Source organism: Balaenoptera borealis (assembly GCF_965194805.1).
Source record: "Balaenoptera borealis genome assembly, chromosome: 6".
NCBI classification, from domain to species: domain Eukaryota; kingdom Metazoa; phylum Chordata; class Mammalia; order Artiodactyla; family Balaenopteridae; genus Balaenoptera; species Balaenoptera borealis.
In genome coordinates, this window is record NC_138863.1 from 49809979 (window position 1) to 49822796 (window position 12818).

Genomic DNA, 12818 nt, shown 5'->3' on the forward strand with positions numbered 1-12818 from the left:
ACTGTAAATGGATTAATTGTCCCAGCCAAAAGACACAGACTGGCTGAATGGATACAAAAACAAGATTCATATATAGGCTGACTACAAGAAACCCACTTCAGACCTAGGGACACATACAGACTGAAAGTGAGGGGGTGGAAAAAGATATTCCATGCAAATGGAAATCAAAAGAAAGCTGGAATAGCAATTCTCATATCAGACAAAATAGACTAAAATAAAGACTATTAGAAGAGACAAAGAAGGACACTGCATAATGATCAAGGGATCAATCCAAGAACAAGATATAACAATTGTAAATATTTATGCATCCTACAGTGGAGTACCTCAATACATAAGGCAAGTGTTAACAGCCATAAAAGGAGAAATCGACAGTAACACAATCATAGTAGGGGACTTTAACACCCCACTTTCACCAGTGGAGAGATCATCCAAAATGAAAATAAATAAGGAAACACAAGCTTTAAATGATATATTAAACAAGATGGACTTAATTGCTATTTATAGGACATTCCATCCAAAAAAACAGAATACACTTGCTTCTCAATTGCTCATGGAACATTCTCCAGGAGAGATCATATCTTGGGTCACAAATCAAGCCTTGGTAAATTTAAGAAAATTGAAATCGTATCAAGTATCTTTGCTGACCACAGTGCTATGAGACTAGATATCAATTACAGGAAAAATCTGTAAAAAATACAAACACATGGAGGCTAAACAATACACTACTTAATAACCAAGAGATCACGGAAGAAATCAAAATGGGAATCAAAAAATACCTAGAAACAAATGACAATGACAACATGATGACCCAGAACCTATGGGATGTAGCAAAAGCATTTCTATGAGGGAAGTTTATAGCAATAAAATCCTACCTCAAGAAACAGGAAACATCTCAACTAAACAACCTAACCTTACACCTAAAGCAATTAGAGAAAGAAGAACAAAAAAACACCAAAGTTAGCAGAAGGAAAGAAATAATAAAGATCATAACAGAAAGAAATGAAGGAAACAATAGCAAAGATCAATAAAACTAAAAGCTGGTTCTTGGAGAAGACAAACAAAATTGATAAACCATTAGCCAGACTCATCAAGAAAACAAGGGAGAAGACTCAATTCAATAGAATTAGAACTGAAAAAGAAGTAACAACTGACACTGCAGAAATACAAAGGATAATGAGAGATTACTACAAACAACTATATGCCAATAAAATGGACAACCTGGAAGAAATGGACACATTCTTAGAAAAGCACAACCATCAGAGACTGAACCAGGAAGAAATAGAAAATATAAACAGACCAATCACAAGCACTGAAATAGAGACTGTGATTAAAAATCTTCCAACAAACGAAAGCCCAGGACCAGATGGCTTCACAGGCGAATTCTATCAAACATTTAGAGAAGAGCTAACACCTTTCCTTCTCAAACTCTTCCAAAATATAGCAGAGGGAGGAGTACTCCCAAACTCATTCTATGAGGCCACCATCACCCTGATAAGCAAAACCAGACAAAGATGTCACAAAGAAAGAAAACTATAGGCCAATATCACTGATGAACATAGATGCAAAAATCCTCAACAAAATACTAGCAAACAGAATCCAACAGCACATTAAAAGGATCATACACCGTGATCAACTGGGGTTTATCCCAGGAATGCAAGGATTCTTCAACATACAAAAATCAATCAATGTGATACACCATATTAATAAATTGATGGATAAAAACCATATGATCATCTCAATAGATGCAGAGAAAGCTTTCGACAAAATTCAACACCCATTTATGATAAAAACCCTCCAGAAAGTAGGCATAGAGGGAACTTACCTCAACATAATAAAGGCCATATATGACAAACCAACAGCCAACATAGTTCTCAATGGCAAAAAACTAAAACCATTTCCACTAAGATCAGGAAGAAGACAAGGTTGCCCACTCTCACCACTATTATTCAACATAGTTTTGGAAGTTTTAGCCACAGCAATCAGAGAAGAAAAAGAAATAAAAGGAACCCAAGTCGGAAAAGAAGAAGTAAAGTTGTCACTGTTTGCAGATGACATGATACTATACATAGAGAATCCTAAAGACTCTTCCAGAAAACTACTAGAGCTAATCAATGAATTTGGTAAAGTAGCAGGATACAAAATTAATGCACAGAAATCTCTTGCATTCCTATACACTAATGATGAAAAATCTGAAAGAGGAATTAAGGAAACACTCCTATTTACCACTGCAACACAAAGAATAAAATAACTAGGAATAAACCTACGTAAGGAGACAAAGACCTGTATGCAGAAAACTATAAGACACTGATGAAAGAGATGAAAGATGACTCAAACAGATGGAGAGATATACCATGTTCCTGGATTGGAAGAGTCAACATTGTGAAAATGACTATACTACCAAAAGCAAACTACAGATTCAATGCAATCCCTATCAAACTACCACTGGTATTTTTCACAGAACTAGAACAAAAAATTTCACAATTTGTATGGAAACACAAAAGACCCCAAATAGCCAAAGCAATCTTGAGAAAGAAAAATGGAGCTGGAGGAATCAAGCTCCCGGACTTCAGACTATACTACAAAGCTATAGTAATCCAGACAGTGTGGTACTGGCACAAAAACAGATATATAGATCAATGGAACAGCATAGAAAGCCCAGAGATAAACCCACGCAAATATGGTCACCTTATTTTTGATAAAGGAGGCAAGCATATACAGTGGAGAAAAGACAGCCTCTTCAATAAGTGGTGATGGGAAAACTGGACAGCTACATGTAAAAGAATGAAATTAGAGCATTCCCTAACACTCTACACAAAAATAAACTCAAAATGGATTAAAGACCTAAATGTAAGGCCAGACACTATCAAACTCTTAGAGGAAAACCTAGGCAGAACACTCTATGACATAAAGCACAACAAGATCCTTTTTGATCCACTTCCTAGAGAAATGGAAATAAAAACAAAAATAAACAAATGGTCCCGAATGAAACTTAAAAGCTTTTGCACAGGAAAGGCAACCATAAGCAAGATGAAAAGACAGCCCTCAGAATGGGAGAAAATATTTTCAAACGAAGCAACTGACAAAGGATTAACCTCCAAAACATAGAAGCAGCTCATGCAGCTCCATATCCAAAAAACAAACAACCCAATCCAAAAATGGGCAGAAGACCTAAATAGACATTTCTCCAAAGAAGATATACAGATGGCCAACAAACACATGAAAGATGCTCAACATCACTAACCATTAGAGAAATGAAAATCAAAATTACAATGAGGTATCACCTCACACCAGTCAGAATGGCCATCATCAGAAAATCTACAAACAATAAATGCTGGAGAGGGTGTGGAGGAAAGCGAACCCTCTTGCACTGTTGGTGGGAATATAAATTGATACAGCCACTATGGAGAACAGTATGGAGGTTCCTTTAAAACTAAAAATAGAACTACCATACGACCCAGCAATCTCACTACTGGATATATACCCTGAGAAAACCATAATTCAAAAAGAGTCATGTACCACCATGTTCATTGCAGCTCTATTTATAATAGCCAGGACATGGAAGCAACCTAAGTGTCAATCGACAGATGAATGGATAAAGAAGATGTGGCACATATATACAATGGAATATTACTCAGCCATAAAAAGAAACGAAATTGAGTTATTTGTAGTGAGGTGGATGGAGCTAGGGTCTGTCATACAGAGTGAAGTAAGTCAGAAAGAGAAAAACAAATAACGTGTGCTAACACATATATATGGAATCACAAATATATATATGTGGTTCTGAAGAACCTAGGGGCAGGACAGGAATAAAGACGCAGACATAGAGAATGGACTTGAGGACACGAGGAGGGGGAAGGGTAAGCTAGGACAAAGTGAGAGAGTGGCATAGACTTATATATACTACCTAATGTAAAATAGATAGCTAGTGGGAAGGAGCCGCATAGTACAGGGAGATTAGCTCAGTGCTCTGTGACCACCTAGAGGGGTGGGATAGGGAGGAGGGCAGGGAGATGAAAGAGGGAGGAGATATGGGGATATATGTATATGTATAGCTGATTCACTTTCTTATAAAGCAGAAACTACCACACCATTATAAAGCACTTATACTCCAATAAAGATGTTAAAAAAAACATAATGACATACCAATAAACACTCACTGTATTGGCTAAATTTTATTAGTCTGAAAGCGACAAACATTGATGGGAATCTAGAGTAATGGTGACTCTCATGCCACACTGGTGATGGTTTAAATGATCACATTTTGGCAAACTATTTGTCATTATTCAGTAATGTTAGCTAAAGGCATAGCCTGTAAGTCAGCAATTTCACTCCTACATATAAAACTCAAAGAAATGTATGCATTTCTACAACAGGATACATGTAAGGGAATGCTAGTCACATTGTGATAGACAACAGTCCAAACTGAAAGCAACTGAAATATATACCTGCTGTAAATAACATAAGTTATGCTATATCAATCCAATGAAACAGTGTATGACAATGATAATGAGTGAAATACTGCAATAAGATTGTAGAGAGTAAGATATATAGAGCATGGAGTACAAGGTGTTATAGAGTATTTGAAAGCTACAGAGTTAAATTTTAAAAAATAAATATATATATATATTTTTAAAAGGCAAAATATCAGGTTGTTCTCAGACTTCTCTAGAACAAAGCTCAAATATGAAAAAGAGTGGAGATACTTTCAGAGTTTAGAAAAATAAAACGAACCCAGTGACTATAGTTACTACATTTATAAAGAAAATAGCTATGCCTAAGAAACATTGAATACTACATTTTTAAAAAAAATATGATTTGATCGTAAATTAAATAACATAAGATCGAAGTGACTGAAAAAGAGCGATGATGAAAATTGAATAAATACAATTGTAAAATGAAAAGTTAAGGGAACTACTGATACAGATTAAGTTGTACACTTCATTATATGCATCCAGATAAGCTAAGTAGTACTGTAGTTATACACACTCAATGTCTCAGTGGCTTAGCACAACAAATATCTTTGAATTCTACCATATACCATAACAGATACAGGTAAGAAGTGGGGTTCTACCAATGGTGGTAACTCAGAGAACCAGACTGAGGAAAGGCTTCATCTCAAAAGAAGCTTCCACTCTCACTCTAGCAGTGAAAATGGAAGCTGGCAAATCATACAGGGGTTTTTAAAGTTTCCACTCACATATTTTCAGCCAGAGAAGTCATAATGTTACATTAAATTTGAATGGGGATTTCTAAGGACTGAATTATGTACCCCCTCCAAATTCATATGCCAAAGCCCTTAACTCCCAATGTGATGTATTTGGAGCTAGAGCTTTTAGAGGTAATTAGGACTAAATGAGGTCATAAGGTTTAGGATTTGTGGCCTTATCAGAAGAGGAAGAGAGAGAGTATCTGTCTCTCTCCAGTGCACACATCAAGGAAAGGCCATGTAAGGACATAGTGAGAGGGGAGCTGTGTGCAAGCTAGAAAAAGGGCTCTCAGAGAACCCAAGACTGGCATCCTGATCTCAGAATTCCATCCTCCAGAACTGTGAGAAAATAAATTTCTGTTGTTCAAGCCACCAGTTTATGATATTTTGTTATGGCAGCCCTAAAGACTAAGACAGGGATAGAAAGGATAATTCCACCATATCCTTGGAAAGGAGAGAGCCAGAAATATTTATGAACAGCACTAATGTATACCATAATTATAAATATTTAACATGTAAAATTAAAAATATGAATAACAAAATTTGGCTGAAAAACAGGGAGATGGAAGGAAAGCAAAAGTATTTTGTTAATTTGCTCATTTTTCATAGCAGAAAAAGAGTAGATATTATAAAATTGGAAAAATGTAGTTAAAAACAAAAACAACTCCAAAACTAATAATTTTTCATAATTTTTTACATTCAGAACTCTGTTAGAATATCTCTTGTTGTGAAGAAATATAATTATAACTTCAACAATTTTGTTTCATATCAGTTTTTTCTAATGAAAGTATAACATTTAATATTTATTTTGATAAAATGTTTTGTGATTTCACTTTTGTTTTATTTCTATTTCTTTTTCTCTCTCAATCTTTAATTTATTCTCTCTAAGTATATATCATATTGAATGCCTCAAGTGATTTTAAAAAATTACCACAAAATCCAAATGTAGATTATAAGGCATTAAGTATGTTAAATTAAAATTATATCACCAATACAACCAATGTTATATAATATTTTACCCTTTTGATTACTTAAAAAATATATGCTCGGGCTTCCCTGGTGGCGCAGTGGTTGAGAATCTGCCTGCCAGTGCAGGGGACACGGGTTCGAGCCCTGGTCTGGGAAGATCCCACATGCCGCGGAGCAACTAGCCCCGTGAGCCACAATTACTGAGCCTGCGCGTCTGGAGCCTGTGCTCCGCAACAAGAGAGGCCGCGATGGTGAGAGGCCCGCGCACCGCGATGAGGAGTGGCCCCCGCTCGCTGCAACTAGAGAAAGCCTTCGCACAGAAACGAAGACCCAACACAGCCAAAAATAAATAAATAAATAAAATTTAAAAAAAAATATATATATATGCTCTTTAAACTCTTTAAAGAAGTTCACCAACCCTGTTTTTTATACATTGGGAGGGCTAGCTCTCAAATTAGCCATGACTTCTTCAACTTAATTTCCTTTTACTGACTTTTCTCCTAATTGCTATATTTGCAACCTTCTTGTAAATTATAAGACAACTAAAATGATGTAGCGTTGTAACTGTTGATGCAGTGCAACACATTTTCTCTAATCAAAAAAAATAATAATCATGCAATGCTGCAAACATGAGTCAATTTTACACTCCCAACTCTATTGTCTGCTGTCTGGCAATGGCTTTCCTGTTTGGTAAATCCTGTGCACAAGGTAGACAAAGACAAAGGCCTGAAATCACACGCAAAAAAAGTCTTTGTTTTAATCTCCTTATAGTTTTTTTATTATAATTAATTTTTATTACCAAATGTGTTTCTTGGTATTTCTCTGCATTACCAGAAGTACCAGAGACATTTTGAAAATTTTAGGACCAGTTTTAGTTAGTATTTGCACAAATATTTTATTACATAAAGAAAAAAACTTTACTCACATGTAGAAGGATTAAGAAAAAATAAAGAAGAAAGAATAATGCTACAATTAAGTGATATTTTCAGGAAAATAATCTTCAAGGTCAGAAACAGAGAAGTAAAATATAGCGAGAAATTCTGGAAGCTCAATCACATTGAAGATACCAGGTCTAAGATTCTATCTTTGTTTATTTGCTGCAGTTTTAGAAATTAACAAAGACAATCACATCCTTTGTGTATTTTTCCTCAAAAATGAGTTCTCAGGCCTTTAAGACTGAGGAACAAGAAAAATTAGAATGAAATGTGTTTCTCTTAAATAATTTATAATTAAAAGTAGAGTGAGAATTAATTATTATTAAGATACCACTTATCAGACTTAAATGAGTCTGATACTCTTTATTTTGAATGAAGCACTGTCTTTTGAGCTTATTATTAAAATTCTCTTTTTAAAAAAGAGGTGAAAGAAAAAAAAAAAAGTAGACCAATAGAGGGACATAGATTTAAATTATCTTCCCTCTGTAGGAGATACTCACTTTTATATGTCAACTTTGTTATCAACTTTGATGCAATATTTAAATTCATGCAGCATATAATAATAATTTGAAATATATCAATTATATTATGTACGTATGTGTTCTAGAAAACTATAATATATTGATACAAGTTTGACCTTTACTTTTGATATAGGATACACTCATTCAGGAAAAGAGTGTATTTTATTTTAAAAAGCCTGTATGAAGTTGACTGAATAACATGAAATGTCTTGTTTATTAACTTTTTCAGTCCTTAATATTGCCCTTTATGTCATAAATTTATCTTTTTTGACTTTCTGTAAGTTTGAGCATTTTAATTAATATTATAAAAAGTGATATTTTACAACTATATGGCAATAATTAAAATATATTTATTACCCTTTCTTAGTGTAGATATGAGTATACTAATAAAAACTATTTAGGTACAGTTAATTAATCTATATGTCAATGAAAATATATTGCTCAAAAAGTAATTTATAGTTTAAGGGGCATTATTCGGCTTGAAAAGCATTTTCTGAAAAATCATAATTGACAGTAATAATACTTTTCCAAACCTGTATAATATTAATCACACAACAAAAAAACTAATCGAACAAACAAGTTTAAAATTTAAGAAAGAATATGAATTCAAAAAGTTTCAGAAATTTCTCAATAATTATTTCAAAAATGTTCATCCTTTGACATTCATGCTCCACCCCATCACAAAGTATATAATTTTATAGAACCTATTGTTCTGTCCTAAACATTATTCTGAATAATAGAATATTCAGCATATATATTTGCATGTATATGTATATATACATATAACTGTCATGTGTATGCATGTATATTGCCTCCTGAGCTATTTGGCTGAAAAGACTATAATGATAGGACCACTGTCTTTTTGTGATTGCTTGCATGTCTACTTATATACTTGATTAGTACTTAATAAATAATTATCAATAAATGCCTTCTAAACACTCATGAGGAAAGAGAAAGATTGATATTCCACTAGGTCCATGTTCATTCAAAACCATGTGCTATTTCTTTTCTGATCTTGAGACTCTTTTCCTACGTGAAACAAAATACACTGAAGAAATGCATATGTTATTTTGAGAAGGATGTGTAAAATGTATGATTTCCTGATGTGTTCAAAGTCTCGTGGTTTAAAAAATTCAAAGGGGATAAATCTCTTGCTACCATGCATAATTTTGAAATAGAAGAATATCTTGAGGTGGGCAAAAAAGCCACATATCTTAAATCAAGAAATACAAACATGGTAGTAGGAATCAAGGAAAATAAACCAAGGAACAAAGATAAAGCTCTGATAGTAAAGGATATGGTAAATGAAATCTTATTTGTTCAATTTAGTATCACCCCATTAGTAACAACTTAAGTATACCCTACATTCAGTGAGCATGGGAATTTTACAGAGAAAATGTTCTCCAAGTTAGTTTAAATTTCTAGATGCTGCTTCAGTTTAGCAAGATGTTTTCTTGAGCTCTGCTGACACGTTGTTTCACCTCTCTCTAAACCCCATTCCTTGGCACATACATCAATTTGGACCATAAAAAAGCCTATTCAGCTTCAAGGTTTATAGTAAAATCCATCTTTGCAATTCTACTCTCATTTGCACATTGACCTCTATTCCCATGAGTATAGAATACCCAATCACATGGGAGAACAAATGGAGAAAAAGGCCAGAGGATAGAATCTAGCCAGTGTCTGCATGCCTGTTGCCTAAAATCTTCAAGTTTTGTCCAAACTGTATATGTTCTTAGGTGTTAGGAGGCTTGTTTAATAGTATGTATTCTATTCTTGGCCATCTATTAGATGGAATATATATTATCAACTTCCAGTCATCTTAACCTAAGGATGCTCTAGGAAGCAAAGAGGTATTAAAAACCTTTTAAAAATTTGGACTTTTGGGGTAACTAACAACACAAAGAGAATTTCTAAAATCTAAAATGACAAGTGCCATTAAAATCTAGCCACTGAAGGACAAAAAGATTTTAAGCAATCTAACTGTATGGAAAGTAACACAGCATTTCAATCTTTAATATTGGCGTACGGTAATACTTTTTGGAGGATCAGACTACGAAATGTCCTTAGCAGCAAGACTGCCTTATAATTCATTTCAGAGCCCTGCTAAATCCATTCACAGCTGCTCCATTTAAGAGGGTGAATGCTCAGCTTTGCCAAACGTTATGGTCCTCCCACTTTGTAGCCTGAACTATGGCTCTTAATCAGCTTTCTGGTCTTTTAAAAACAAGGTCTCAGTCTTTGTTCATTAGTTTTGGTGGATCACTGATGCTCTATCTCCCACTCCATCTTATCCTAACCCTGACATGCCACCAGATCTCACATGGTGAGCTGTGCAATAGTGATTTCAATAGTGCTAAGTGTTAAACTTTATTTTAAAGGAATCATCAGTAACTATATGCCATAGAAGTAAAGAGAACAGATTTTTATTAAGGTCCCAATGTAATTTATGAAACTTCTTCAGGTTACAAGGAATAACTGAGTGAACAAAATTGTTAATGTTTAATAATAAACATTATTAAATATTTAATAAATTATGAGATAAACTGTAATATGCGTAATAAAAAATAAAATCATTTTAGCCTACGGGATAGCCAGAATTGGAACAGAATATTCCCTTCCTTCTACCTTCTATACATATTTATGATATTTTAAAATTAATTTTTATTTATTTTTTTGACTGTGTTGGGTCTTTGTTGTGGGCTTTCTCTAGTTGTGGCGAGGGGGGGCTACTGTTCGTTGCGGTGAGTGGGCTTCTCATTGTCATGGCTTCTCTTGTTGTGGAGCACTGGCTCTAGGCACGCAGGATTTAGTAGTTGCAGCACGCGGGCTCAGTAGTTATGGCTTGCATGCCCTAGAGCACACAGGCTCACTAGTTGTGGCTCGCGGGCTCTAGAACGCAGGCTCAGTAGTTGTGGTGCATGTGCTTGGTTGCTCTGCGGCATGTGGGATCTTCCCGGATCAGGGATGGAACCCATGTCCCTTGCATTGGCAGGCAAATTCTTAACCACTGCGCCAGCAGGGAAGTCCCACATGATATTTTTGACACACTTTTACATGTTGATTAAAAAATGAGAGGGCTTCCCTGGTGGCACAGTGGTTGAGAATCTGCCTGCTAATGCAGGGGACACGGGTTCGAGCCCTGGTCTGGGAAGATCCCACATGCCGCGGAGCAACTAGGCCCGTGAGCCACAACTACTGAGCCTGTGCGTCTGGAGCCTGTGCTCCGCAACGGGAGAGGCCGCGATAATGAGAGGCCCGCGCACCGTGATGGAGAGTGGCCCCCGCTTGCCACAACTAGAGAAAGTCCTCGCACAGAAATGAAGACCCAACACAGCCAAAAATAAAGAAAGAAATTAAAAATAAAATAAAATAACAAATGTTCAAGTACAGTTGGTGTCCAAAAAAAAAAAGGAGAAAAGAAGAATGTTCCATGAGGTCAGTTAATCTATTCTTCCAGCATTTGCTGCTGCTTTTGGCAAATACTTGTTTGAAATTATATGACCTCAATCCTCATTACTCACTCAGATACATCATAGAGGGTCTGTTTTAAAAATGTTACTCTAAGTGATAGCTTACTGAGAAAAATGTTAAGTATTAATGTGGCAAGAAAAATAAAAGAGGAGTGCAATGAGAAGGCCATAGTTTCTCACTAAAATTGCTTAAAATATGTATTAATATAAAATGACATTCTATGATTATCAATTATACTGCTCCCTATCGCTGCACTGCTCCAAGTTTTTAAATTAATGTACTTATAAATAAATGTTGAAATTTTTTATCCTGACTCTCTCAATAAAAGACATCAAGCCAACTTTAAATTATTTAAGAAGAATTAATGACATTTACCATGAATGTTCGGTTGGTGAAGCAGCCTTATCCTATAAGTGAAAATTGCATTTTACTGAACATAACAATTGTCTAAACTTTACTGTGACATTTCCTGTACAGCTTTCAAATAAATTACACAAAGTACGTTTTTTGTTCTTTTCATAAACTGTTGACCTATCAGACTAAAAAAAAAAATTTCTGAAAATTCTCTCTTAGATACTGAAAATAGGGAGAGCTTAAAGTGAAAATGTCACCAAATAAGTGGTTGAACTTTGACAACACATATATTTATCAATGGAAAAAAAGCATATGAAATAGTTTGCAAAGTAAAAGCATTAGGTGAAATCACATCACTAAATGAAAGAACAAAGTCATTTTAGTAAGTATTCAAAAATTGTTGAAATAATGTATAATAGAATTTTTCTTTTTTAAAATCTAACATTAACATTGATAACATGCAAATGGTGTAGTTTACTATACCATTTTCTCTCATAGCTAGAGAAAATAATTAATAGGAGTAATATTTTCTGAAATCAGTCAAACTAGACAAGTCCAGAAACAGCTTTTAGAAGTAAGACAGGTTTTCTAATGAACAACTATGGGTAAGGGTAGGTAAAAGATGAATTTCAATTTTGCACAATGCAAAATGAATGCAGTGTTAATGCAACATAGACATTTCAGTCATGACTAATGAGACATTAAATATCTTTTGGAGAAGATTATGTTTTATGTCCATGAAGACAAGGCATGCTAGTTAACAAAATACATAGAATCAACTAGATGCATAAATCTACCTTTAAAAAACCAACTTATTATTATTAAAAGCATTTTTTAATCCAAAAGAACATTCAAGAAAAACTGTATCATCTAATTTTAAAGAGCTTAATTTTTGGAGCAGATAGATCATTTGTGTCCCAGTTCTAAAGGGTAACTCGCAGTGTCACCTTAAAAAATTTAAGTAACTTCTCTGAATCTTGCTTTCTTTACTTGAAATATAGGTAAAATGATTATTGGTAGGAGCTTAGAACAGGTTTTCACATTTAAGAAGCAATCAGTAGATGGTGAATACTATTATCGTCATCTTTATAATTAAAGAAGTAAAACATGATTTTATTCTCTTACATTAGGATTTTTAATACTTAATGAAGGTAGTTATAAATAAATTATATAAAATATCATTTATATGAATATTATACTAAATCCTTAATTTTACCATTTGAGTTTTTAAATGTAATAAAACATAATTTCATGTTAATAGAGAATTTTAACAGTCTTGCATAATATTAATTTTTTTGTAATTCTATGTTAAATAGTTTAGGAAAAGACCAAAGTTCAATCTATCCAATCACTTAACAA

The 12818-nt window shown here is 34.1% G+C and overlaps 1 long non-coding RNA gene across 1 annotated transcript in view; it reads left to right on the forward strand.

The window, feature by feature from the left end:
- LOC309631333 overlaps positions 1 to 6550 on the forward strand; it is a 467574-nt gene extending 461024 nt beyond the window's left edge. The window contains exon 2 of the long non-coding RNA XR_014246202.1: positions 6416 to 6550. This is a non-coding gene — a long non-coding RNA (uncharacterized lncRNA). The remainder of the gene's footprint in view (positions 1 to 6415) is intronic.
- Positions 6551 to 12818: the final 6268 nt, after the last annotated feature.